The sequence below is a fragment of the Channa argus genome, unplaced genomic scaffold (genome assembly GCF_033026475.1).
Source record: "Channa argus isolate prfri unplaced genomic scaffold, Channa argus male v1.0 Contig039, whole genome shotgun sequence".
NCBI classification, from domain to species: Eukaryota; Metazoa; Chordata; class Actinopteri; order Anabantiformes; family Channidae; genus Channa; species Channa argus.
The window spans coordinates 44889-70463 of NW_027125258.1; the positions used below are offsets into that span (position 1 = coordinate 44889).

General features: G+C 42.2%; 16 non-coding genes across 16 annotated transcripts; all 16 read left to right on the forward strand.

The window, feature by feature from the left end:
- Positions 1-586: 586 nt before the first annotated feature.
- On the forward strand, positions 587-694 carry trnai-uau (transfer RNA isoleucine (anticodon UAU)). Its single transcript has 2 exons — positions 587-624; positions 649-694. It is a non-coding gene; the product is annotated as a tRNA-Ile (tRNA).
- Positions 695-2329: 1635 nt separating this feature from the next.
- On the forward strand, positions 2330-2436 carry trnal-uaa (transfer RNA leucine (anticodon UAA)). Its single transcript has 2 exons — positions 2330-2367; positions 2392-2436. It is a non-coding gene; the product is annotated as a tRNA-Leu (tRNA).
- Positions 2437-3683: 1247 nt separating this feature from the next.
- trnal-uaa (transfer RNA leucine (anticodon UAA)) lies at positions 3684-3790 on the forward strand. The gene is made up of 2 exons: positions 3684-3721; positions 3746-3790. It is a non-coding gene; the product is annotated as a tRNA-Leu (tRNA).
- Positions 3791-4864: 1074 nt separating this feature from the next.
- On the forward strand, positions 4865-4971 carry trnai-uau (transfer RNA isoleucine (anticodon UAU)). The gene is made up of 2 exons: positions 4865-4902; positions 4927-4971. It is a non-coding gene; the product is annotated as a tRNA-Ile (tRNA).
- Positions 4972-6606: 1635 nt separating this feature from the next.
- Positions 6607-6713, forward strand: trnal-uaa (transfer RNA leucine (anticodon UAA)). Its single transcript has 2 exons — positions 6607-6644; positions 6669-6713. It is a non-coding gene; the product is annotated as a tRNA-Leu (tRNA).
- A 1247-nt stretch (positions 6714-7960) lies between these two features.
- On the forward strand, positions 7961-8067 carry trnal-uaa (transfer RNA leucine (anticodon UAA)). Its single transcript has 2 exons — positions 7961-7998; positions 8023-8067. It is a non-coding gene; the product is annotated as a tRNA-Leu (tRNA).
- Positions 8068-9141: 1074 nt separating this feature from the next.
- On the forward strand, positions 9142-9248 carry trnai-uau (transfer RNA isoleucine (anticodon UAU)). Its single transcript has 2 exons — positions 9142-9179; positions 9204-9248. It is a non-coding gene; the product is annotated as a tRNA-Ile (tRNA).
- A 1635-nt stretch (positions 9249-10883) lies between these two features.
- On the forward strand, positions 10884-10990 carry trnal-uaa (transfer RNA leucine (anticodon UAA)). Its single transcript has 2 exons — positions 10884-10921; positions 10946-10990. It is a non-coding gene; the product is annotated as a tRNA-Leu (tRNA).
- Positions 10991-12237: 1247 nt separating this feature from the next.
- Positions 12238-12344, forward strand: trnal-uaa (transfer RNA leucine (anticodon UAA)). Its single transcript has 2 exons — positions 12238-12275; positions 12300-12344. It is a non-coding gene; the product is annotated as a tRNA-Leu (tRNA).
- An 815-nt stretch (positions 12345-13159) lies between these two features.
- trnal-uaa (transfer RNA leucine (anticodon UAA)) lies at positions 13160-13266 on the forward strand. The gene is made up of 2 exons: positions 13160-13197; positions 13222-13266. It is a non-coding gene; the product is annotated as a tRNA-Leu (tRNA).
- Positions 13267-14770: 1504 nt separating this feature from the next.
- Positions 14771-14877, forward strand: trnal-uaa (transfer RNA leucine (anticodon UAA)). The gene is made up of 2 exons: positions 14771-14808; positions 14833-14877. It is a non-coding gene; the product is annotated as a tRNA-Leu (tRNA).
- Positions 14878-16091: 1214 nt separating this feature from the next.
- Positions 16092-16198, forward strand: trnal-uaa (transfer RNA leucine (anticodon UAA)). Its single transcript has 2 exons — positions 16092-16129; positions 16154-16198. It is a non-coding gene; the product is annotated as a tRNA-Leu (tRNA).
- A 4548-nt stretch (positions 16199-20746) lies between these two features.
- On the forward strand, positions 20747-20853 carry trnal-uaa (transfer RNA leucine (anticodon UAA)). Its single transcript has 2 exons — positions 20747-20784; positions 20809-20853. It is a non-coding gene; the product is annotated as a tRNA-Leu (tRNA).
- A 1504-nt stretch (positions 20854-22357) lies between these two features.
- trnal-uaa (transfer RNA leucine (anticodon UAA)) lies at positions 22358-22464 on the forward strand. Its single transcript has 2 exons — positions 22358-22395; positions 22420-22464. It is a non-coding gene; the product is annotated as a tRNA-Leu (tRNA).
- Positions 22465-23280: 816 nt separating this feature from the next.
- Positions 23281-23387, forward strand: trnal-uaa (transfer RNA leucine (anticodon UAA)). The gene is made up of 2 exons: positions 23281-23318; positions 23343-23387. It is a non-coding gene; the product is annotated as a tRNA-Leu (tRNA).
- A 1072-nt stretch (positions 23388-24459) lies between these two features.
- On the forward strand, positions 24460-24566 carry trnal-uaa (transfer RNA leucine (anticodon UAA)). Its single transcript has 2 exons — positions 24460-24497; positions 24522-24566. It is a non-coding gene; the product is annotated as a tRNA-Leu (tRNA).
- The last annotated feature ends 1009 nt before the right edge of the window (positions 24567-25575 follow it).

Sequence of the window (25575 nt, forward strand, 5' to 3'; positions counted from 1 at the left end):
ATCTCTTGTCCAGCTGAAAATGAAAGTCACTTCCGGCAATTACACACAGTAAAGTAGCCAAATTACAGTCGGCATTCTCAGGGGAGCTGATTTCACAAACTGAGGTATGGAAACTGACTTTACCCGACTAGATACCAGTCGGAGAACGCCAATTTCGTTGTCGTTTATAAACGTAACCATGTTTCCAATCAGGTTTCTCAAACTGTGCGTATATAAGTAACAAAAGGCTGCAAGCCCCATGATGGATGCTGAGGTTTTCGAAAGAGAAGCAATTCAGAAAACCCAGCTGCAACTGCAGCCAGACTTGGCTGTTTGTACAATTTTTTTTACCAAACAAAATTAATCATCTAACCAACAATCCAACTGAGACCCACTAAACTCATTTACAAGAGCTTCACTCACTTCATGTCACTGTCATAAGTTGTGCAAAGTCCCGACTGACGTCCTTTGAAGCTGAGACAAAGGTGAATATTGCAAGAAATGGAGACTTTTCTCAAGAACACCTTGAGTATGTTGATTGAATTAGAGAATAATAAACTAATGAGTTAGTTCCACTGTCCTAAAGAGTCAATTCCCACCAATGGCTGTCAGGATGGCCGAGCGGTCTAAGGTGCCAGACTTATGAAAGGGCTCTTTCCCCAAAAGGACGTCTGGTCTCCAATGGAGGCGTGGGTTAAAAATCCCACTCCTGACATTTCTTCCCTCTGCATGTTGGTCATGATTTAGACATGTTTGTATTTAGCCACTCGTGATTGTCTTTTGTTGCACAAAGCTCTTGGACTTTGCGCAAACACACCTGGAAATCAGGTTTCCAATGAGGTTTCTCAAACTGTCCTTATATACGTAACAAAAGGCTGCAAGCCCCACGATGGATGCTGAGGTTTTCGAAAGAGAAGCAATTCAGAAAACCCAGCTGCAACTGCAGCCAGACTTGGCTGCTTGTACAAACGTTTTGCCAAACAAAATTAATCATCTAACCAACACTCCAACTGAGACCCACTAAACTCACTTACAAGAGCTTTACTCACTTCACGCACAACTGACGCTCCACATTAACTCACGTCAAGTGAGGTGGCCATGATGTGCACCCAAACGGTTAGTTCAAAGCAATATATTCCAAGCGTAATACTTACTGTCCGAAGAAGATGCTGAAAACAAATGGCTAAATAGTTGCAGCTGATCTAAAAGTGATTGCTGAAACAGAGTGGGACTTTGCTCAAACACGCCTGGAAATATGTTGTTTTATTGAGGATCAAAAGGTCTTTTCAGGAGTTCAGTTTCAGGAGAACCACACTAAAACGGCAGAAAAACTTGATCTCTTGTCCAGCTGAAAATGAAAGTCACTTCCGGCAATTACACGCAGTAAAGTAGCCAAATTACAGTCGGCTTTCACAGGGGAGCTGATTTCACAAACTGAGGTATGGAAACTGACTTTACCCGACTAGATACCAGTCGGAGAACGCCAATTTGTTGTCGTTTATAAACGTAACCATGTTTCCAATCAGGTTTCTCAAACTGTGCGTATATAAGTAAGAAAAGGCTGCAAGCCCCATGATGGATTCTGAGGTTTTCGAAAGAGAAGCAATTCAGAAAACCCAGCTGCAACTGCAGCCAGACTTGGCTGCTTGTACAATCGTTTTGCCAAACAAAATTAATCATCTAACCAACACTCCAACTGAGACCCACTAAACTCACTTACAAGAGCTTTACTCACTTCACGCACAACTGACGCTCCACATTAACTCACGTCAAGTGAGGTGGCCATGATGTGCACCCAAACGGTTAGTTCAAAGCAATATATTCCAAGCCTAAGACTTACTGTCTGGAGAAAGATGCAGAAAACAAACTGCTAAATAGTTGCAGTTGATCTAAAAGTGATTGCTGAAACAAAGTGGGACTTTGCGCAAACACACCTGGAAATCAGGTTTCCAATGAGGTTTCTCAAACTGTGCGTATATACGTAACAAAAGGCTGCACGCCCCACGATGGATGCTGAGGTTTTTGAAAGAGAAGCAATTCAGAAAACCCAGCTGCAACTGCAGCCAGATATGGCTGCTTGTACAAACGTTTTGCCAAACAAAATTAATCATCTAACCAACACTCCAACTGAGACCCACTAAACTCACTTACAAGAGCTTCACTCACTTCATGTCACTGTCATAAGTTGTGCAAAGTCCCGACTGACGTCCTTTGAAGCTGAGACAAAGGTGAATATTGCAAGAAATGGAGACTTTTCTCAAGAACACCTTGAGTATGTTGATTGAATTAGAGAATAATAAACTAATGAGTTAGTTCCACTGTCCTAAAGAGTCAATTCCCACCAATGGCTGTCAGGATGGCCGAGCGGTCTAAGGCGCCAGACTTAAGCAAGGGCTCTTTCCCCAAAGGGACTTCTGGTCTCCAATGGAGGTGTGGGTTCAAATCCCACTCCTGACATTTCTTCCCTCTGCATGTTGGTCATGATTTAGACATGTTTGCATTTGACAACTTTAGCAACTCGTGATTTTCTTTTGTTGCACAAAGCAAAAGACATGGCGACACTATTGCATAATCCTTCTCTACCAGATACCAATGTGCTGCTGAGATGATGCTGCCGCAACATTCTTACGAGAATGCACCTCGGGCACTACTGGCAGTAATTTCTGACAACTGACGCTCAACATCAACTCACGTCAAGTGAGGTGGCCATGATGTGCATGCAAATGGTTAGTTCAAAGCAATATATTCCAAGCGTAAGACTTACTGTCCGAAGAAGATGCTAAAAACAAACGGCTAAATAGTTGCAGCTGATCTAAAAGTGATTGCTGAAACAAAGTGGGACTTTGCGCAAACACACCTGGAAATCAGGTTTCCAATGAGGTTTCTCAAACTGTCCGTATATACGTAACAAAAGGCTGCAAGCCCCACGATGGATGCTGAGGTTTTCGAAAGAGAAGCAATTCAGAAAACCCAGCTGCAACTGCAGCCAGACTTGGCTGCTTGTACAAACGTTTTGCCAAACAAAATTAATCATCTAACCAACACTCCAACTGAGACCCACTAAACTCACTTACAAGAGCTTTACTCACTTCACGCACAACTGACGCTCCACATTAACTCACGTCAAGTGAGGTGGCCATGATGTGCACCCAAACGGTTAGTTCAAATCAATATATTCCAAGCCTAAGACTTACTGTCTGGAGAAAGATGCAGAAAACAAACTGCTAAATAGTTGCAGTTGATCTAAAAGTGATTGCTGAAACAAAGTGGGACTTTGCTCAAACACACCTGGAAATCAGGTTTCCAATGAGGTTTCTCAAACTGTGCGTATATACGTAAGAAAAGGCTGCAAGCCCCACGATGGATGCTGAGGTTTTTGAAAGAGAAGCAATTCAGAAAACCCAGCTGCAACTGCAGCCAGACTTGGCTGCTTGTACAAACCTTTTGCCAAACAAAATTAATCATATAACCAACACTCCAACTGAGACCCACTAAACTCACTTACAAGAGCTTCACTCACTTCATGTCACTGTCATAAGTTGTGCAAAGTCCCGACTGACGTCCTTTCAAGCTGAGACAAAGGTGAATATTGCAAGAAATGGAGACTTTTCTCAAGAACACCTTGAGTATGTTGATTGAATTAGAGAATAATAAACTAATGAGTTAGTTCCACTGTCCTAAAGAGTCAATTCCCACCAATGGCTGTCAGGATGGCCGAGCGGTCTAAGGCGCCAGACTTAAGCAAGGGCTCTTTCCCCAAAGGGACTTCTGGTCTCCAATGGAGGCGTGAGTTCAAATCCCACTCCTGACATTTCTTCCATTTGCATGTTGATCATGATTAAGACATGTTTGTATTTGACAACTTTAGCAACTCGTGATTGTCTTTTGTTGCACAAAGCAAAAGACATGGCGACACTATTGCATAATCCTTCTCTACCAGATACCAATGTGCTGCTGAGATGATGCTGCCGCAACATTCTTACGAGAACGCACCTCGGGCACTCCTGGCAGTAATTTCTGACAACTGACGCTCCACATCAACTCACGTCAAGTGAGGTGGCCATGATGTGCATGCAAACGTTTAGTTCAAAGCAATATATTCCAAGCGTAATACTTACTGTCCGAGGAAGATGCTGAAAACAAATGGCTAAATAGTTGCAGCTGATCTAAAAGTGATTGCTGAAACAGAGTGGGACTTTGCTCAAACACGCCTGGAAATATGTTGCTTTATTGAGGATCAAAAGGTCTTTTCAGGAGTTCAGTTTCAGGAGACCCACAGTAAAACGGCAGAAAAACTTGATCTCTTGTCCAGCTGAAAATGAAAGTCACTTCCGGCAATTACACACAGTAAAGTAGCCAAATTACAGTCGGCATTCTCAGGGGAGCTGATTTCACAAACTGAGGTATGGAAACTGACTTTACCCGACTAGATACCAGTCGGAGAACGCCAATTTCGTTGTCGTTTATAAACGTAACCATGTTTCCAATCAGGTTTCTCAAACTGTGCGTATATAAGTAACAAAAGGCTGCAAGCCCCATGATGGATGCTGAGGTTTTCGAAAGAGAAGCAATTCAGAAAACCCAGCTGCAACTGCAGCCAGACTTGGCTGTTTGTACAATTTTTTTTACCAAACAAAATTAATCATCTAACCAACAATCCAACTGAGACCCACTAAACTCATTTACAAGAGCTTCACTCACTTCATGTCACTGTCATAAGTTGTGCAAAGTCCCGACTGACGTCCTTTGAAGCTGAGACAAAGGTGAATATTGCAAGAAATGGAGACTTTTCTCAAGAACACCTTGAGTATGTTGATTGAATTAGAGAATAATAAACTAATGAGTTAGTTCCACTGTCCTAAAGAGTCAATTCCCACCAATGGCTGTCAGGATGGCCGAGCGGTCTAAGGTGCCAGACTTATGAAAGGGCTCTTTCCCCAAAAGGACGTCTGGTCTCCAATGGAGGCGTGGGTTGAAATCCCACTCCTGACATTTCTTCCCTCTGCATGTTGGTCATGATTTAGACATGTTTGTATTTAGCCACTCGTGATTGTCTTTTGTTGCACAAAGCTCTTGGACTTTGCGCAAACACACCTGGAAATCAGGTTTCCAATGAGGTTTCTCAAACTGTCCTTATATACGTAACAAAAGGCTGCAAGCCCCACGATGGATGCTGAGGTTTTCGAAAGAGAAGCAATTCAGAAAACCCAGCTGCAACTGCAGCCAGACTTGGCTGCTTGTACAAACGTTTTGCCAAACAAAATTAATCATCTAACCAACACTCCAACTGAGACCCACTAAACTCACTTACAAGAGCTTTACTCACTTCACGCACAACTGACGCTCCACATTAACTCACGTCAAGTGAGGTGGCCATGATGTGCACCCAAACGGTTAGTTCAAAGCAATATATTCCAAGCGTAATACTTACTGTCCGAGGAAGATGCTGAAAACAAATGGCTAAATAGTTGCAGCTGATCTAAAAGTGATTGCTGAAACAGAGTGGGACTTTGCTCAAACACGCCTGGAAATATGTTGTTTTATTGAGGATCAAAAGGTCTTTTCAGGAGTTCAGTTTCAGGAGAACCACACTAAAACGGCAGAAAAACTTGATCTCTTGTCCAGCTGAAAATGAAAGTCACTTCCGGCAATTACACGCAGTAAAGTAGCCAAATTACAGTCGGCTTTCACAGGGGAGCTGATTTCACAAACTGAGGTATGGAAACTGACTTTACCCGACTAGATACCAGTCGGAGAACGCCAATTTGTTGTCGTTTATAAACGTAACCATGTTTCCAATCAGGTTTCTCAAACTGTGCGTATATAAGTAAGAAAAGGCTGCAAGCCCCATGATGGATTCTGAGGTTTTCGAAAGAGAAGCAATTCAGAAAACCCAGCTGCAACTGCAGCCAGACTTGGCTGCTTGTACAATCGTTTTGCCAAACAAAATTAATCATCTAACCAACACTCCAACTGAGACCCACTAAACTCACTTACAAGAGCTTTACTCACTTCACGCACAACTGACGCTCCACATTAACTCACGTCAAGTGAGGTGGCCATGATGTGCACCCAAACGGTTAGTTCAAAGCAATATATTCCAAGCCTAAGACTTACTGTCTGGAGAAAGATGCAGAAAACAAACTGCTAAATAGTTGCAGTTGATCTAAAAGTGATTGCTGAAACAAAGTGGGACTTTGCGCAAACACACCTGGAAATCAGGTTTCCAATGAGGTTTCTCAAACTGTGCGTATATACGTAACAAAAGGCTGCACGCCCCACGATGGATGCTGAGGTTTTTGAAAGAGAAGCAATTCAGAAAACCCAGCTGCAACTGCAGCCAGATATGGCTGCTTGTACAAACGTTTTGCCAAACAAAATTAATCATCTAACCAACACTCCAACTGAGACCCACTAAACTCACTTACAAGAGCTTCACTCACTTCATGTCACTGTCATAAGTTGTGCAAAGTCCCGACTGACGTCCTTTGAAGCTGAGACAAAGGTGAATATTGCAAGAAATGGAGACTTTTCTCAAGAACACCTTGAGTATGTTGATTGAATTAGAGAATAATAAACTAATGAGTTAGTTCCACTGTCCTAAAGAGTCAATTCCCACCAATGGCTGTCAGGATGGCCGAGCGGTCTAAGGCGCCAGACTTAAGCAAGGGCTCTTTCCCCAAAGGGACTTCTGGTCTCCAATGGAGGTGTGGGTTCAAATCCCACTCCTGACATTTCTTCCCTCTGCATGTTGGTCATGATTTAGACATGTTTGCATTTGACAACTTTAGCAACTCGTGATTTTCTTTTGTTGCACAAAGCAAAAGACATGGCGACACTATTGCATAATCCTTCTCTACCAGATACCAATGTGCTGCTGAGATGATGCTGCCGCAACATTCTTACGAGAATGCACCTCGGGCACTACTGGCAGTAATTTCTGACAACTGACGCTCAACATCAACTCACGTCAAGTGAGGTGGCCATGATGTGCATGCAAATGGTTAGTTCAAAGCAATATATTCCAAGCGTAAGACTTACTGTCCGAAGAAGATGCTAAAAACAAACGGCTAAATAGTTGCAGCTGATCTAAAAGTGATTGCTGAAACAAAGTGGGACTTTGCGCAAACACACCTGGAAATCAGGTTTCCAATGAGGTTTCTCAAACTGTCCGTATATACGTAACAAAAGGCTGCAAGCCCCACGATGGATGCTGAGGTTTTCGAAAGAGAAGCAATTCAGAAAACCCAGCTGCAACTGCAGCCAGACTTGGCTGCTTGTACAAACGTTTTGCCAAACAAAATTAATCATCTAACCAACACTCCAACTGAGACCCACTAAACTCACTTACAAGAGCTTTACTCACTTCACGCACAACTGACGCTCCACATTAACTCACGTCAAGTGAGGTGGCCATGATGTGCACCCAAACGGTTAGTTCAAATCAATATATTCCAAGCCTAAGACTTACTGTCTGGAGAAAGATGCAGAAAACAAACTGCTAAATAGTTGCAGTTGATCTAAAAGTGATTGCTGAAACAAAGTGGGACTTTGCTCAAACACACCTGGAAATCAGGTTTCCAATGAGGTTTCTCAAACTGTGCGTATATAAGTAACAAAAGGCTGCAAGCCCCATGATGGATGCTGAGGTTTTTGAAAGAGAAGCAATTCAGAAAACCCAGCTGCAACTGCAGCCAGACTTGGCTACTTGTACAAATGTTTTGCCAAACAAAATTAATCATCTAACCAACACTCCAACTGAGACCCACTAAACTCACTTACAAGAGCTTCACTCACTTCATGTCACTCTCATAAGTTGTGCAAAGTCCCGACTGACGTTTTTTCAAGTTGAGACAAAGGTGAATATTGCAAGAAATGGAGACTTTTCTCAAGAACACCTTGAGTATGTTGATTGAATTAGAGAATAATAAACTAATGAGTTAGTTCCACTGTCCTAAAGAGTCAATTCCCACCAATGGCTGTCAGGATGGCTGAGCGGTCTAAGGCGCCAGACTTAAGCAAGGGCTCTTTCCCCAAAGGGACTTCTGGTCTCCAATGGAGGCGTGAGTTCAAATCCCACTCCTGACATTTCTTCCCTTTGCATGTTGATCATGATTAAGACATGTTTGTATTTGACAACTTTAGCAACTCGTGATTGTCTTTTGTTGCACAAAGCAAAAGACATGGCGACACTATTGCATAATCCTTCTCTACCAGATACCAATGTGCTGCTGAGATGATGCTGCCGCAACATTCTTACGAGAACGCACCTCGGGCACTCCTGGCAGTAATTTCTGACAACTGACGCTCCACATCAACTCACGTCAAGTGAGGTGGCCATGATGTGCATGCAAACATTTAGTTCAAAGCAATATATTCCAAGCGTAATACTTACTGTCCGAGGAAGATGCTGAAAACAAATGGCTAAATAGTTGCAGCTGATCTAAAAGTGATTGCTGAAACAGAGTGGGACTTTGCTCAAACACGCCTGGAAATATGTTGCTTTATTGAGGATCAAAAGGTCTTTTCAGGAGTTCAGTTTCAGGAGACCCACAGTAAAACGGCAGAAAAACTTGATCTCTTGTCCAGCTGAAAATGAAAGTCACTTCCGGCAATTACACACAGTAAAGTAGCCAAATTACAGTCGGCATTCTCAGGGGAGCTGATTTCACAAACTGAGGTATGGAAACTGACTTTACCCGACTAGATACCAGTCGGAGAACGCCAATTTCGTTGTCGTTTATAAACGTAACCATGTTTCCAATCAGGTTTCTCAAACTGTGCGTATATAAGTAACAAAAGGCTGCAAGCCCCATGATGGATGCTGAGGTTTTCGAAAGAGAAGCAATTCAGAAAACCCAGCTGCAACTGCAGCCAGACTTGGCTGCTTGTACAATTTTTTTTACCAAACAAAATTAATCATCTAACCAACAATCCAACTGAGACCCACTAAACTCATTTACAAGAGCTTCACTCACTTCATGTCACTGTCATAAGTTGTGCAAAGTCCCGACTGACGTCCTTTGAAGCTGAGACAAAGGTGAATATTGCAAGAAATGGAGACTTTTCTCAAGAACACCTTGAGTATGTTGATTGAATTAGAGAATAATAAACTAATGAGTTAGTTCCACTGTCCTAAAGAGTCAATTCCCACCAATGGCTGTCAGGATGGCCGAGCGGTCTAAGGTGCCAGACTTATGAAAGGGCTCTTTCCCCAAAAGGACGTCTGGTCTCCAATGGAGGCGTGGGTTGAAATCCCACTCCTGACATTTCTTCCCTCTGCATGTTGGTCATGATTTAGACATGTTTGTATTTAGCCACTCGTGATTGTCTTTTGTTGCACAAAGCTCTTGGACTTTGCGCAAACACACCTGGAAATCAGGTTTCCAATGAGGTTTCTCAAACTGTCCTTATATACGTAACAAAAGGCTGCAAGCCCCACGATGGATGCTGAGGTTTTCGAAAGAGAAGCAATTCAGAAAACCCAGCTGCAACTGCAGCCAGACTTGGCTGCTTGTACAAACGTTTTGCCAAACAAAATTAATCATCTAACCAACACTCCAACTGAGACCCACTAAACTCACTTACAAGAGCTTTACTCACTTCACGCACAACTGACGCTCCACATTAACTCACGTCAAGTGAGGTGGCCATGATGTGCACCCAAACGGTTAGTTCAAAGCAATATATTCCAAGCGTAATACTTACTGTCCGAGGAAGATGCTGAAAACAAATGGCTAAATAGTTGCAGCTGATCTAAAAGTGATTGCTGAAACAGAGTGGGACTTTGCTCAAACACGCCTGGAAATATGTTGTTTTATTGAGGATCAAAAGGTCTTTTCAGGAGTTCAGTTTCAGGAGAACCAAACTAAAACGGCAGAAAAACTTGATCTCTTGTCCAGCTGAAAATGAAAGTCACTTCCGGCAATTACACGCAGTAAAGTAGCCAAATTACAGTCGGCTTTCACAGGGGAGCTGATTTCACAAACTGAGGTATGGAAACTGACTTTACCCGACTAGATACCAGTCGGAGAACGCCAATTTGTTGTCGTTTATAAACGTAACCATGTTTCCAATCAGGTTTCTCAAACTGTGCGTATATAAGTAAGAAAAGGCTGCAAGCCCCATGATGGATTCTGAGGTTTTCGAAAGAGAAGCAATTCAGAAAACCCAGCTGCAACTGCAGCCAGACTTGGCTGCTTGTACAATCGTTTTGCCAAACAAAATTAATCATCTAACCAACACTCCAACTGAGACCCACTAAACTCACTTACAAGAGCTTTACTCACTTCACGCACAACTGACGCTCCACATTAACTCACGTCAAGTGAGGTGGCCATGATGTGCACCCAAACGGTTAGTTCAAAGCAATATATTCCAAGCCTAAGACTTACTGTCTGGAGAAAGATGCAGAAAACAAACTGCTAAATAGTTGCAGTTGATCTAAAAGTGATTGCTGAAACAAAGTGGGACTTTGCGCAAACACACCTGGAAATCAGGTTTCCAATGAGGTTTCTCAAACTGTGCGTATATACGTAACAAAAGGCTACACGCCCCACGATGGATGCTGAGGTTTTTGAAAGAGAAGCAATTCAGAAAACCCAGCTGCAACTGCAGCCAGATATGGCTGCTTGTACAAACGTTTTGCCAAACAAAATTAATCATCTAACCAACACTCCAACTGAGACCCACTAAACTCACTTACAAGAGCTTCACTCACTTCATGTCACTGTCATAAGTTGTGCAAAGTCCCGACTGACGTCCTTTGAAGCTGAGACAAAGGTGAATATTGCAAGAAATGGAGACTTTTCTCAAGAACACCTTGAGTATGTTGATTGAATTAGAGAATAATAAACTAATGAGTTAGTTCCACTGTCCTAAAGAGTCAATTCCCACCAATGGCTGTCAGGATGGCCGAGCGGTCTAAGGCGCCAGACTTAAGCAAGGGCTCTTTCCCCAAAGGGACTTCTGGTCTCCAATGGAGGTGTGGGTTCAAATCCCACTCCTGACATTTCTTCCCTCTGCATGTTGGTCATGATTTAGACATGTTTGCATTTGACAACTTTAGCAACTCGTGATTTTCTTTTGTTGCACAAAGCAAAAGACATGGCGACACTATTGCATAATCCTTCTCTACCAGATACCAATGTGCTGCTGAGATGATGCTGCCGCAACATTCTTACGAGAATGCACCTCGGGCACTACTGGCAGTAATTTCTGACAACTGACGCTCAACATCAACTCACGTCAAGTGAGGTGGCCATGATGTGCATGCAAATGGTTAGTTCAAAGCAATATATTCCAAGCGTAAGACTTACTGTCCGAAGAAGATGCTAAAAACAAACGGCTAAATAGTTGCAGCTGATCTAAAAGTGATTGCTGAAACAAAGTGGGACTTTGCGCAAACACACCTGGAAATCAGGTTTCCAATGAGGTTTCTCAAACTGTCCGTATATACGTAACAAAAGGCTGCAAGCCCCACGATGGATGCTGAGGTTTTCGAAAGAGAAGCAATTCAGAAAACCCAGCTGCAACAGCAGCCAGACTTGGCTGCTTGTACAAACGTTTTGCCAAACAAAATTAATCATCTAACCAACACTCCAACTGAGACCCACTAAACTCACTTACAAGAGCTTTACTCACTTCACGCACAACTGACGCTCCACATTAACTCACGTCAAGTGAGGTGGCCATGATGTGCACCCAAACGGTTAGTTCAAATCAATATATTCCAAGCCTAAGACTTACTGTCTGGAGAAAGATGCAGAAAACAAACTGCTAAATAGTTGCAGTTGATCTAAAAGTGATTGCTGAAACAAAGTGGGACTTTGCTCAAACACACCTGGAAATCAGGTTTCCAATGAGGTTTCTCAAACTGTGCGTATATAAGTAACAAAAGGCTTCAAGCCCCACAATGGATGCTGAGGTTTTTGAAAGAGAAGCAATTCAGAAAACCCAGCTGCAACTGCAGCCAGACTTGGCTGCTTGTACAAATGTTTTGCCAAACAAAATTAATCATCTAACCAACACTCCAACTGAGACCCACTAAACTCACTTACAAGAGCTTCACTCACTTCATGTCACTCTCATAAGTTGTGCAAAGTCCCGACTGACGTTTTTTCAAGTTGAGACAAAGGTGAATATTGCAAGAAATGGAGACTTTTCTCAAGAACACCTTGAGTATGTTGATTGAATTAGAGAATAATAAACTAATGAGTAAGTTCCACTGTCCTAAAGAGTCAATTCCCGCCAATGGCTGTCAGGATGGCTGAGCGGTCTAAGGCGCCAGACTTAAGAAAGGGCTTTTTCCCCAAAGGGACTTCTGGTCTCCAATGGAGGCGTGGGTTCAAATCCCACTCCTGACATTTCTTCCCTCTGCATGTTGGTCATGATTTAGACATGTTTGTATTTCACAACTTTAGCAACTCGTGATTGTCTTTTGTTGCACGAAGCAAAAGACATGGCGACACTGGTGCATAATCCTTCTCTACCAGATACCAATCTGCTGCTGAGATGATGCTGCCGCAACATTCTTACGAGAATGCACCTCGGGCACTCCTGGCAGTAATTTCTGACAACTGACGCTCCACATCAACTCACGTCAAGTGAGGTGGCCATGATGTGCATGCAAACGGTTAGTTCAAAGCAATATATTCCAAGCGTAATACTTACTGTCCGAGGAAGATGCTGAAACCAAATGGCTAAATAGTTGCAGTTGATCTAAAAGTGATTGCTGAAACAAACTGGGACTTTGCGCAAACACACCTGGAAATCAGGTTTCCAATGAGGTTTCTCAAACTGTCCGTATATACGTAAGAAAAGGCTGCAAGCCCCACGATGGATGCTGAGGTTTTCGAAAGAGAATCAATTCAGAAAACCCATCTGCAACTGCAGCCAGACTTGGCTGCTTGTACAAACGTTTTGCCAAACAAAATAATCATCTAACCAACACTCCAACTGAGACCCACTAAACTCACTTACAAGAGCTTCACTCACTTCATGTCACTCTCATAAGTTGTGCAAAGTCCCGACTGACGTTTTTTCAAGTTGAGACAAAGGTGAATATTGCAAGAAATGGAGACTTTTCTCAAGAACACCTTGAGTATGTTGATTGAATTAGAGAATAATAAACTAATGAGTTAGTTCCACTGTCCTAAAGAGTCAATTTCCACCAATGGCTGTCAGGATGGCCGAGCGGTCTAAGGCACCAGACTTAAGAAAGGGCTCTTTCCCCAAAGGGACTTCTGGTCTCCAATGGAGGCGTGGGTTCAAATCCCACTCCTGACATTTCTTCCCTCTGCATGTTGGTCATGATTTAGACATGTTTGTATTTGACAACTTTAGCAACTCGTGATTGTCTTTTGTTGCACGAAGCAAAAGACATGGCGACACTATTGCATAATCCTTCTCTACCAGATACCAATCTGCTGCTGAGATGATGCTGGCGCAACATTCTTACGAGAATGCACCTCGGGCACTCCTGGCAGTAATTTCTGACAACTGACGCTCCACATCAACTCACGTCAAGTGAGGTGGCCATGATGTGCATGCAAACGGTTAGTTCAAAGCAATATATTCCAAGCGTAAGACTTACTGTCCGAAGAAGATGCTGAAAACAATCGGCTAAATACTTGCAGTTCATCTAAAAGTGATTGCTGAAACAAAGTGGGACTTTGCGCAAACACACCTGGAAATCAGGTTTCCAATGAGGTTTCTCAAACTGTCCGTATATACGTAAAAAAAGGCTGCAAGCCCCACGATGGATGCTGAGGTTTTCGAAAAAGAAGCAATTCAGAAAACCAAGCTGCAACTGCAGCCAGACTTGGCTGCTTGTACAAACGTTTTGCCAAACAAAATTAATCATCTAACCAACACTCCAACTGAGACCCACTAAACTCACTTACAAGAGCTTTACTCACTTCACGCACAACTGACGCTCCACATTAACTCACGTCAAGTGAGGTGGCCATGATGTGCACCCAAACGGTTAGTTCAAAGCAATATATTCCAAGCCTAAGACTTACTGTCTGGAGGAAGATGCAGAAAACAAACGGCTAAATAGTTGCAGTTGATCTAAAAGTGATTGCTGAAACAGAGTGGGACTTTGCTCAAACACGCCTGGAAATATGTTGCTTTATTGAGGATCAAAAGGTCTTTTCAGGAGTTCAGTTTCAGGAGACCCACACTATAACTGCAGAAAAACTTGATTTCTTGTCCAGCTGAAAATGAAAGTCACTTCCGGCAATTACACACAGTAAAGCAGCCAAATTACAGTCAGCTTTCTCAGGGGAGCTGATTTCACAAACTGAGGTATGGAAACTGACTTTACCCGACTAGATACCAGTCGGAAAACGCCGATTTCGTTGTCGTTTATAAACGTAACCATGTTTCCAATCAGGTTTCTCAAACTGTGCGTATATAAGTAACCAAAGGCTGCAAGCCCCATGATGGATTCTGATGTTTTCGAAAGAGAAGCAATTCAGAAAACCCAGCTGCAACTGCAGCCAGACTTGGCTGCTTGTACAATCCTTTTGCCAAACAAAATTAATAATCTAACCAACAATCCAACTGAGACCCACTAAACTCACTTACAAGAGCTTCACTCACTTCATGTCACTGTCATAAGTTGTGCAAAGTCCCGACTGACGTCCTTTCAAGCTGAGACAAAGGTGAATATTGCAAGAAATGGAGACTTTTCTCAAGAACACCTTGAGTATGTTGATTGAATTAGAGAATAATAAACTAATGAGTTACTTCCACTCTCCTAAAGAGTCAATTCCCACCAATGGCTGTCAGGATGGCCGAGCGGTCTAAGACGCCAGACTTAAGCAAGGGCTCTTTCCCCAAAGGGACTCCTGGTCTCCAATGGAGGTGTGGGTTCAAATCCCACTCCTGACATTTCTTCCCTCTGCACAACTTTAGCAACTCGTGATTGTCTTTTGATGCACAAAGCAAAAGACATGGCGACACTATTGCATAATCCTTCTCTACCAGATACCAATGTGCTGCTGAGATGATGCTGCCGCAACATTCTTACGAGAATGCACCTCGGGCACTCCTGGCAGTAATTTCTGACAACTGATGCTCCACATCAACTCACGTCAAGTGAGGTGGCCATGATGTGCATGCAAACGGTTAGTTCAAAGCAATATATTCCAAGCGTAAGACTTACTGTCCGAAGAAGATGCTAAAAACAAACGGCTAAATAGTTGCAGTTGATCTAAAAGTGATTGCTGAAACAAAGTGGGACTTTGTGCAAACACAACTGGAAATCAGGTTTCCAATGAGGTTTCACAAACTGTCCGTATATACGTAACAAAAGGCTGCAAGCCCCACGATGGATGCTGAGGTTTTCGAAAGAGAAGCAATTCAGAAAACCCAGCTGAAACTGCAGCCAGACTTGGCTGCTTGTACAAACGTTTTGCCAAACAAAATTAATCATCTAACCAACACTCCAATTGAGACCCACTAAACTCACTTACAAGAGCTTTACTCACTTCACGCACAACTGATGCTCCACTTTAACTCACGTCAAATGAGGTGGCCATGATGTGCACCCAAACGGTTAGTTCCAAGCAATATATTCCAAGCCTAAGACTTACTGTCTGGAGGAAGATGCTGAAAACAAACGGCTAAACAGTTGCAGTTGATCTAAAAGTGATTGCTGAAACAAAGTGGGACTTTGCGCAAACACACCTGGAAATCAGGTTTCCAATGAGGTTTCTCAAACTGTGCGTATATACGTAACAAAAGGCTGCAAGCCCCATGATGGATGCTGAGGTTTTCGAAAGAGAAGCAATTCAGAAAACCCAGCTGCAACTGCAGCCAGACTTGGCTGCTTGTACAATCGTTTTGCCAAACAAAATTAATCATCTAACCAACAATCCAACTGAGACCCACTAAACTCACTTACAAGAGCTTCACTCACTTCATGTCACTGTCATAAGTTGTGCAAAGTCCCGACTGACGTCCTTTCAAGGTGAGACAAAGGTGAATATTGCAAGAAATGGAGACTTTTCTCAAGAACACCTTGAGTATGTTGATTGAATTAGAGAATAATAAACTAATGAGTTAGTTCCACTGTCCTAAAGAGTCAGTTCCCACCAATGGCTGTCAGGATGGCCGAGCGGTCTAAGGCGCCAAACTTAAGCAAGGGCTCTTTCCCCAAAGGGACTTCTGGTCTCCAATGGAGGTGTGGGTTCAAATCCCACTCCTGACATTTCTTTTCATGTTGGTCATGATTTAGACATGTTTGTATTTCACAACTTTAGCAACTCGTGATTGTCTTTTGATGCACGAAGCAAAAGACATGGCGACACTATTGCATAATTCTTCTCTACCAGATACCAATGTGCTGCTTTGATGATGCTGCCGCAACATTCTTACGAGAATGCACCTCGGGCACTCCTGGCAGTAATTTCTGACAACTGACGCTCCACATCAACTCACGTCAAGTGAGGTGGCCATGATGTGCATGCAAACGGTTAGTTCAAAGCAATATATTCCAAGCGTAAGACTTACTGTCCGAAGAAGATGCTGAAAACAAACTGCTAAATAGTTGCAGTTGATCTAAAAGTGATTGCTGAAACAAAGTGGGACTTTGCGCAAACACACCTGGAAGTCTCCGGAGACTGACTGACCATTGAAAACACCTGTGGCTCTGATGTGCTCACATCTCCTGCATCCTCCGCTCCAACACCCGACAACATCCACAGGTATAAACAGTCCGAGATATTTATAGAATCTGACGTTACCAACAGACAAAATGCAGCTCTTATGGACTCTAATTTTTCACACAGGGAATATTATTATTTTGCTGAATGTTATGATCTTAACCACACTGCTATTTGCCCTATAGAGACTATGTCTGCTCCACGACCAATTAAACTTTTTAAACCAAAAATGAACACAAGGGGAGTTAATCATAAAAATCTAATACAAGTTAAGACTAATGCTCATACTGAACCAAAACCCAAAACTATTAAATGTGGATTATTAAATATTAGATCTCTCTCTTCTAAATCTCTGTTAGTAAATGACTTAATAAATGATCATCAAATTGATTTACTTTGTCTCACTGAAACCTGGTTGCAGCAGGAAGAATATGTCAGTTTAAATGAGTCAACCCCCCCAAGTCATATTAATTATCATGTTCCTAGATGCACAGGCCGAGGTGGAGGAGTAGCAGCAATATTTCACTCTAGCTTATCAATAATTCCTAGACCTAAACATAGTTATAACTCATTTGAGAGTCTTACTCTTAGCCTTTCACACGCAAACTGGAAAACTCAAAAACCACTATTATTTGTTCTCGTGTACCGTCCTCCAGTCCCTTATTCAGAGTTTTTGATTGAATTTTCTGATTTTCTATCTGATTTAGTGCTTAGTACAGATAAAGTCATTATAGTGGGTGACTTTAACATCCATGTAGATGCTGACAGTAACTGCCTGAGCACTGCGTTTAATTCATTACTAGATTCAATTGGTTTTTCCCAAAATGTAAATAAACCCACTCACTGTTTTAGTCACACATTAGACCTTGTACTTACATATGGCATTGAAACTGATAATTTAATAGTATTTCCTCATAACTCTCTTTTGTCTGACCATTTTCTAATAACATTTGAATTTACAATAACGGACTATACAGCAGTTAGGAAAAAATTCCACTACAGCAGATGTTTATCTGAAAATGCTGTGAATACATTTAAAGAAATTATTTCTTCATCTTTTTCACCACCATGTGTCAATACTATGGTGAGTAGCCATCTTACTCCTGTACAAATTGATTACTTAGTTGACGATTCTGCAGCCTCATTGCGTATGATACTAGATACAGTTGCCCCTCTGAAAAAGAAGGCAGTGAATCAGAGGAGGCGACCTCCATGGTACAATTCACAAATGCACAGCTTAAAGCAGGCGTCACGAAAATTAGAGAGGAAGTGGCGTTCCACTAATTTAGAAGAATCCCGGTTAGCCTGGAAAAACAGTTTAAAAGTGTACAAAAAAGCTCTCCGTGATGCCAGAACAGCATATTATTCCGCACTAATAGAGGAAAACAAGAACAACCCCCGGTTTCTGTTCAGCACTGTAGCCAGGCTGACTAAGAGCCATAGTTCTGTTGAGCCTAGTATACCCTTAACTTTGAGCAGCAATGACTTTATGACTTTCTTTACTGATAAAATTGCAGCCATTAGGGAAAAGGTTCACCAGATCCTCCCTACAAATATTACAGATAGATCTTCATGTACAACAGCTCTAGAATCCTCAATAAGGCCCCAATCCATCTTAGACTGTTTTTCACCCATAGATCTCACTGAGCTAAGTTCAACTATCGCCTCCTCAAAACTAACAACATGTCTTTTAGACCCTGTTCCAACCAAATTGCTTAAAGATGTTCTACCTTTAATAGACACATTCATATTAGATTTGATTAACTTATCTTTAGAAACTGGCTATGTACCAAAGGCTTATAAAGTTGCTGTAATCAAACCATTACTTAAAAAACCCTGTCTTGATCCAGGTGATTTAGCCAACTATAGACCAATATCAAATCTCCCGTTTATTTCTAAAATCCTGGAAAAAGTAGTTGCAAAACAATTATGTGATCACCTTTACAGGAATAATTTGTATGAAGACTTTCAGTCAGGATTTAGAGTTCATCACAGTACAGAAACAGCACTGGTAAAAGTCTCCAATGATCTTCTCCTCGCTTCAGATAATGGACTTGTGTCCGTACTCGTCTTACTAGACCTTAGTGCCGCATTTGACACCATTGACCACAACATTTTATTACAGAGACTAGAACATAGATTTGGGATTAAAGGAACCACATTACATTGGTTTAAATCTTATCTGTCAGACAGATTCCAACTTGTTCATGTTAATGATGACTCTTCTTTATGCACCAAAGTTAGCTATGGAGTTCCACAGGGCTCTGTGTTAGGACCAATACTTTTTAATCTGTACATGTCACCTTTAGGCAAAATTATTAGGAAACATTCCATAAACTTCCACTGCTATGCAGATGATACCCAGCTCTATTTATCTGTGAAACCAGAAGATACTAACCAATTAGTCAAACTTGAAGCATGTCTAAAAGACATAAAGACCTGGATGTCCTACAATTTCCTACTTCTAAATTCAGACAAAACTGAAATCATCCTCTTTGGGCCTAAAAACATGAGAAATATGCTGTCTAACAATATAGTTACTTTAGATGACATAACTTTGGCCTCCAGTACTGCGGTGAGGAACCTTGGAGTTATTTTTGACCAGGATTTGGCATTTACGTCACATATAAGACAAATCTCTAGAACAGCCTTCTTCCACCTACGGAACATTGCTAAAATTAGAAGCATCCTGTCTCAAAGTGATGCCGAAAAACTGGTCCATGCATTTGTTACTTCTAGGTTGGACTACTGTAATTCCCTACTTCTGGGGTGTCCTAATAACTCTCTAAAAAGCCTTCAATTAATCCAAAATGCTGCAGCAAGAGTGCTGACTGGATTAGGAAAGAGAGATCATATTTCACCTTCACTAGCTTCTCTTCATTGGCTTCCCATAAAATCTAGAATAGAGTTCAAAACCCTCCTCCTTACATACAAAGCTCTTAATGGTCAAGCTCCATCATATTTAAAAGATCTCATAGTTCTGTATCGCCCGATTAGACCACTTCGATCCCAAAATACAGGCCTACTTGTGGTTCCCAGAGTTTGCAAAAGTAGAATGGGAGGCAGAGCCTTTAGCTATCAAGCTCCTCTCCTGTGGAACCAGCTTCCAATCCAAATTCGGGGAGCAGACACCCTCTCTACTTTTAAGACTAGGCTTAAAACCTTCCTTTTTGATAAAGATTATAGTTAAACTGCTCACTCAACCTGAACTAGCTTTTCTCTATACATTTACTTGTCACTACTGTATACCATTAATTCTATATCCTACAACCTGCACGATGCTTTGTTGTTGCTTTTTTGTTGTTTTGTTGTTGCTTTTCTTGTTGTTTTGTTGTTGCTTTTTGTTGTTGCTTTTTGTTGTTTTGTTGTTGCTTTTTTGTTGTTTTGTTGTTGCTTTTCGTTGTTGCTTTTCGTTGCTCTTTTCTTTTCTTTCTCCACTTTCCACTCACCCCAACCGGTCAAGGCAGATGGCCGCCCACCCTGAGCCTGGTTCTGCTGGAGGTTTCTCCCATTAAAGGGAGTTTTTCCTCTCCACTGTTGCCTAGGGCTTGCTCAAGGGGGATTTGTTGGGTTGCTTCTACATACTTGTGTAGTCTGGACTTTATTCTGTAAAGTGCCTTGAGATGACTTTGTTGTAAATTGGCGCTATATAAATAAAGTTGAATTGAATTGAATTGAATTGAAATCAGGTTTCCAATGAGGTTTCTCAAACTGTCCGTATATACGTAACAAAAGGCTGCAAGCCCCACGATGGATGCTGAGGTTTTCGAAAGAGAAGCAATTCAGAAAACCCAGCTGCAACTGCAGCCAGACTTGGCTGCTTGTACAAACGTTTTGCCAAACAAAATTAATCATCTAACCAACACTCCAACTGAGACCCACTAAGCTCACTTACAAGAGCTTCACTCACTTCATGTCACTGTCATAAGTTGTGCAAAGTCCCGACTGACGTCCTTTGAAGCTGAGACAAAGGTGAATATTGCAAGAAATGGAGACTTTTCTCAAGAACACCTTGAGTATGTTGATTGAATTAGAGAATAATAAACTAATGAGTTAGTTCCACTGTCCTAAAGAGTCAATTCCCACCAATGGCTGTCAGGATGGCCGAGCGGTCTAAGGTGCCAGACTTAAGAAAGGGCTCTTTACCCAAAAGGACTTCTGGTCTCCAATGGAGGCGTGGGTTCAAATCCCACTCCTGACATTTCTTCCCTCTGCATGTTGGTCATGATTTAGACATGTTTACATTTGACAACTTTAGCAACTCGTGATTGTCTTTTGTTGCACGAAGCAAAAGACATGGCGACACTATTGCATAATCCTTCTCTACCAGATACCAATGTGCTGCTGAGATGATGCTGCCGCAACATTCTTACGAGAACGCACCTCGGGCACTCCTGGCAGTAATTTCTGACAACTGACGCTCCACATCAACTCACGTCAAGTGAGGTGGCCATGATGTGCATGCAAACGGTTAGTTCAAAGCAATATATTCCAAGCGTAATACTTACTGTCCGAGGAAGATGCTGAAAACAAACGGCTAAATAGTTGCAATTGATCTAAAAGTGATTGCTGAAACAGAGTGGGACTTTGCTCAAACACGCCTGGAAATATGTTGCTTTATTGAGGATCAAAAGGTCTTTTCAGGAGTTCAGTTTCAGGAGACCCACACTAAAACGGCAGAAAAACTTGATCTCTTGTCCAGCTGAAAATGAAAGTCACTTCTGGCAATTACACACAGTAAAGTAGCCAAATTACAGTCGGCATTCTCAGGGGAGCTGATTTCAAAAACTGAGGTATGGAAACTGACTTTACCCGACTAGATACCAGTCGGAGAACGCCAATTTCGTTGTCGTTTATAAACGTAACCATGTTTCCAATCCGGTTTCTCAAACTGTGCGTATATAAGTAAGAAAAGGCTGCAAGCCCCATGATGGATGCTGAGGTTTTCGAAAGAGAAGCAATTCAGAAAACCCAGCTGCAACTGCAGCCAGACTTGGCTGCTTGTACAATCGTTTTGCCAAACAAAATTAATCATCTAACCAACAATCCAACTGAGACCCACTAAACTCACTTACAAGAGCTTTACTCACTTCACGCACAACTGATGCTCCACTTTAACTCACGTCAAATGAGGTGGCCATGATGTGCACCCAAACGGTTAGTTCAAAGCAATATATTCCAAGCCTAAGACTTACTGTCTGGAGGAAGATGCTGAAAACAAACGGCTAAACAGTTGCAGTTGATCTAAAAGTGATTGCTGAAACAAAGTGGGACTTTGCGCAAACACACCTGGAAATCAGGTTTCCAATGAGGTTTCTCAAACTGTGCGTATATACGTAACAAAAGGCTGCAAGCCCCATGATGGATGCTGAGGTTTTCGAAAGAGAAGCTATTCAGAAAACCCAGCTGCAACTGCAGCCAGACTTGGCTGCTTGTACAATCGTTTTGCCAAACAAAATTAATCATCTAACCAACAATCCAACTGAGACCCACTAAACTCACTTACAAGAGCTTCACTCACTTCATGTCACTGTCATAAGTTGTGCAAAGTCCCGACTGACGTCCTTTCAAGCTGAGACAAAGGTGAATATTGCAAGAAATGGAGACTTTTCTCAAGAACACCTTGAGTATGTGGATTGAATTAGAGAATAATAAACTAATGAGTTAGTTCCACTGTCCTAAAGAGTCAATTCCCACCAATGGCTGTCAGGATGGCCGAGCGGTCTAAGGCGCAAGACTTAAGCAAGGGCTCTTTCCCCAAAGGGACTTCTGGTCTCCAATGGAGGCGTGGGTTCAAATCCCACTCCTGACATTTCTTCCCTCTGCATGTTGGTCATGATTTAGACATGTTTGTATTTCACAACTTTAGCAACTCGTGATTGTCTTTTGATGCACGAAGCAAAAGACATGGCGACACTATTGCATAATCCTTCTCTACCAGATACCAATGTGCTGCTGAGATGATGCTGCCGCAACATTCTTACGAGAATGCACCTCGGGCACTCCTGGCAGTAATTTCTGACAACTGACGCTCCACATCAACTCACGTCAAGTGAGGTGGCAATGATGTGCATGCAAACGGTTAGTTCAAAGCAATATATTCCAAGCGTAAGACTTACTGTCCGAAGAAGATGCTGAAAACAAACTGCTAAATAGTTGCAGTTGATCTAAAAGTGATTGCTGAAACAAAGTGGGACTTTGCGCAAACACACCTGGAAATCAGGTTTCCAATGAGGTTTCTCAAACTGTCCGTATATACGTAACAAAAGGCTGCAAGCCCCACGATGGATGCTGAGGTTTTCGAAAGAGAAGCAATTAAGAAAACCCAGCTGCAACTGCAGCCAGACTTGGCTGCTTGTACAAACGTTTTGCCAAACAAAATTAATCATCTAACCAACACTCCAACTGAGACCCACTAAGCTCACTTACAAGAGCTTCACTCACTTCATGTCACTGTCATAAGTTGTGCAAAGTCCCGACTGACGTCCTTTGAAGCTGAGACAAAGGTGAATATTGCAAGAAATGGAGACTTTTCTCAAGAACACCTTGAGTATGTTGATTGAATTAGAGAATAATAAACTAATGAGTTAGTTCCACTGTCCTAAAGAGTCAATTCCCACCAATGGCTGTCAGGATGGCCGAGCGGTCTAAGGTGCCAGACTTAAGAAAGGGCTCTTTCCCCAAAAGGACTTCTGGTCTCCAATGGAGGCGTGGGTTCAAATCCCACTCCTGACATTTCTTCCCTTTGCATGTTGATCATGATTAAGACATGTTTGTATTTTACAACTTTAGCAACTCGTGATTGTCTTTTGTTGCACAAAGCAAAAGACATGGCGACACTATTGCATAATCCTTCTCTACCAGATACCAATGTTCTGCTGAGATGATGCTGCCGCAACATTCTTACGAGAACGCACCTCGGGCACTCCTGGCAGTAATTTCTGACAACTGACGCTCCACATCAACTCACGTCAAGTGAGGTGGCCATGATGTGCATGCAAACGGTTAGTTCAAAGCAATATATTCCAAGCGTAATACTTACTGTCCGAGGAAGATGCTGAAAACAAACGGCTAAATAGTTGCAGTTGATCTAAAAGTGATTGCTGAAACAGAGTGGGACTTTGCTAAAACACGCCTGGAAATATGTTGCTTTATTGAGGATCAAAAGGTCTTTTCAGGAGTTCAGTTTCAGGAGACCCACACTAAAACGGCAGAAAAACTTGATCTCTTGTCCAGCTGAAAATGAAAGTCACTTCCGGCAATTACACACAGTAAAGTAGCCAAATTAAAATCGGCTTTCTCAGGGGAGCTGATTTCACAAACTAAGGTATGGAAACTGACCTTACCCGACTAGATACCAGTCGGAGAACGCCAATTTGTTGTCGTTTATAAACGTAACCATGTTTCCAATCAGGTTTCTCAAACTGTGCGTATATAAGTAAGAAAAGGCTGCAAGCCCCATGATGGATTCTGATGTTTTCGAAAGAGAAGCAATTCAGAAAACCCAGCTGCAACTGCAGCCAGACTTGGCTGCTTGTACAATCGTTTTGCCAAACAAAATTAATCATCTAACCAACAATCCAACTGAGACCCACTAAACTCACTTACAAGAGCTTCACTCACTTCATGTGACTGTCATAAGTTGTGCAAAGTCCCGACTGACGTCCTTTCAAGCTGAGACAAAGGTGAATATTGCAAGAAATGGAGACTTTTCTCAAGAACACCTTGAGCATGTTGATTGAATTAGAGAATAATAAACTAATGAGTTAGTTCCACTGTCCTAAAGAGTCAATTCCCACCAATGGCTGTCAGGATGGCCGAGCGCTCTAAGGCGCCAGACTTAAGCAAGGGCTCTTTCCCCAAAGGGACTTCTGTTCTCCAAAGGAGGCGTGGGTTCAAATCCCACTCCTGACATTTCTTCCCTCTGCATGTTGGTCATGATTTAGACATGTTTGCATTTGACAACTTTAGCAACTCGTGATTGTCTTTTGTTGCACAAAGCAAAAGACATGGCGACACTATTGCATAATCCTTCTCTACCAGATACGAATGTGCTGCTGAGATGATGCTGCCGCAACATTCTTACGAGAATGCACCTCGGGCACTACTGACAGTAATTTCTGACAACTGACGCTCAACATCAACTCACGTCAAGTGAGGTGGCCATGATGTGCATGCAAACGGTTAGTTCAAAGCAATATATTCCAAGCGTAAGACTTACTGTCCGAAGAAGATGCTAAAAACAAACGGCTAAATAGTTGCAGCTGATCTTAAAGTGATTGCTGAAACAAAGTGGGACTTTGCGCAAACACACCTGGAAATCAGGTTTCCAATGAGGTTTCTCAAACTGTCCGTATATACGTAACAAAAGGCTGCAAGCCCCACGATGGATGCTGAGGTTTTCGAAAGAGAAGCAATTCAGAAAACCCAGCTGCAACTGCAGCCAGACTTGGCTGCTTGTACAAACGTTTTGCCAAACAAAATTAATCATCTAACCAACACTCCAACTGAGACCCACTAAACTCACTTACAAGAGCTTTACTCACTTCACGCACAACTGACGCTCCACATTAACTCACGTCAAGTGAGGTGGCCATGATGTGCACCCAAACGGTTAGTTCAAAGCAATATATTCCAAGCCTAAGACTTACTGTCTGGAGGAAGATGCAGAAAACAAACTGCTAAATAGTTGCAGTTGATCTAAAAGTGATTGCTGAAACAAAGTGGAACTTTGCGCAAACACACCTGGAAATCAGGTTTCCAATGAGGTTTCTCAAACTGTGCGTATATACGTAACAAAAGGCTGCAAGCCCCACGATGGATGCTGAGGTTTTCGAAAGAGAAGCAATTCAGAAAACCCAGCTGCAACTGCAGCCAGACTTGGCTGCTTGTACAAAAGTTTTGCCAAACTAAATTAATCATC